A 2,045-nucleotide genomic window follows, 5' to 3' on the forward strand; every position below is an offset into this window, starting at 1 on the left:
CCTCTGGAAATCGAATCCTTTCTTTCTCTGAGAGTAGAGGGAGGCAGTAGGAGTCAGAAGAAATGGAGGGGGCAGGTTTGAGTTTTCTGATTTGTTACTGAGTGAATCAGGAAGATAAACAGGCTTGATTTTCAAAAGACGGGCAATCCTAAATGGATTTCTGACACTGAGGTCTAGCTAGGCCTTTCTTTCTTCATGGGAATGGATATGATTCACGAAACTCCATCAACCACCTCATGCTGTAAGCAATTTTTTTTAACCCTTTTTAAGTAGTAAAACATGTTTTAAAGTTTTAAAAAAGAGGGAAAGAGAATTCAGGCTGGCTTTGGAGTTCTTGAAAACCAGACAGTCTTTGCTGTGGGTGAAGTAAAGGTGTAGCTGTAATATTTTTCTCCCTAAGTTGTGTTCTATATTTTTTAGCCTGGAATTTGATTTCTAGTGGCCTAGCAAAGCATTCTGCCTCTGGAATCCCCTTGTTTTGCATGCAGATGGCATGTTAATGAACTCTCTACTGTGCATTTTATCCCACTCTGGTCACATTTGTGACATTATTTTTCAAAACTAAATGAGGTTAGGCAGTTGGTTGATTGGGCCTGATGAGAATTGGGTGACTAAGTTGAAAACATTCTCAAAACAGTACCCACTTACCCAGGGTTGCTGCTAGATGTTCTATGAAACAATCCTTCCCCACAAAAAAGGTAGTTGGATTTCCTTGCGTACATAGAGACTTGTAGAACTGTGTGCTTTCCAGAAGGTGTGTGATCAATTTCATTCTAACACTAGGTAATTCTGGGCTGTCTTTTTTATTTCTTGAGTATCTGTGGGCATCTTGTGCATCTTTTTTTAAACTTAGGTTTCTACACCATCATCCCAACTAAGGGAGATCGTCAGTACTCGTTGTCTTGCGGGGAGTGTTATGACAATAAATGATGGACTATTTACCTCGTATTTTGTGCTTTGTGCCTTTTAGGAGGAAGGCGCTTGTGCCTCCCCACTCTCTCCTCTTATTTTAAAGCATGTAATAAAGCACATATTGCACTGTAGTGAAATAAGCACTAAACTGGGAGTCAGGAGACACTTGAAATTTAATTCTAGTCCTGAAAGGAAGTCAAATGGCAACTATGATTAAATTTGCCTTTCTAATCAAATATTAGCCATGGGCTAGTCATTTAATCTCACTACCTCATCTTGCCCATCTGTTAAATAGGAATTTACTGACAACAGCTATATTTGCCAGTGCATTTGACATATCACTAAAGGTAAAAGGGCTTTATATTCTGAGGATGACACTATTTTGGACTGTAAATACTGAAACACTGGAAAATATAATAAATTCTCTGACTTAAGTGTTAATTATAAGGTCTTCAACTTACTTCAAACATTATTGTAACCAACTCTTGGCCTGTCTTCTCTAAGGGAGGAGAGTGATGATATAGACTAATCCAAAATAATGGATTACACTCAGATTATTTTTGGTTTAGAATGTATTGTGTGTGTTTTTAAGCAAGGTAATAATGCCTTTGTTAGGCAAATGTTATTCAAAATTTACAGTTTCATAAACTCAGACCAAATAGTTGGTAGAAGGTAGCTCAAGAAAGAAATGAACATTTCTTAAACAATTATGTGGCCCAGGCATCTCTTTCATGTGTTATCCCCAGCATACAACTTTGAGGAAGATGTTACTATTCCTACATTTGCATTTGAGGAAGCAGGAACTTAGGTTAAAAAACCCTTGCTCAGAGTCACACTGCTAGAGTTGGCTGAACAGAGATGAATCTGACCCCAGAGCCTTATCAACAGGTTCCCATGGTCACCTATAAAGAAAAGCATATTAGGATTAAAACTTTGCCATACCAGTCTCCATCAGATAATAGAGTTGATGCTATACATTTAAAACCATAGCAAACTAGTGAATATTAAAAATGTCTGATTGCCTTGGGAAGGAGACTTTGATCCAGCTATCATTGTTGACATGTGAAAATATTAATAGTTGTAGTGCCTTTTTGATGACACACTTTCCTTCAAAAGGATAATGACACATTTCC

The 2,045-nt window shown here is 37.6% G+C and overlaps 1 long non-coding RNA gene across 1 annotated transcript in view; it reads right to left on the reverse strand.

Annotated features, from left to right (window-relative positions):
• Positions 1–1,469: 1,469 nt before the first annotated feature.
• Positions 1,470–2,045, reverse strand: part of LOC112606954 — an 18,535-nt gene continuing 17,959 nt past the window's right edge. Inside the window, exon 4 of the long non-coding RNA XR_003115714.1 lies at positions 1,470–1,814. This is a non-coding gene — a long non-coding RNA (uncharacterized LOC112606954). The remainder of the gene's footprint in view (positions 1,815–2,045) is intronic.

This window comes from Theropithecus gelada, chromosome 1 (assembly GCF_003255815.1).
Source record: "Theropithecus gelada isolate Dixy chromosome 1, Tgel_1.0, whole genome shotgun sequence".
Classification (NCBI taxonomy): domain Eukaryota; kingdom Metazoa; phylum Chordata; class Mammalia; order Primates; family Cercopithecidae; genus Theropithecus; species Theropithecus gelada.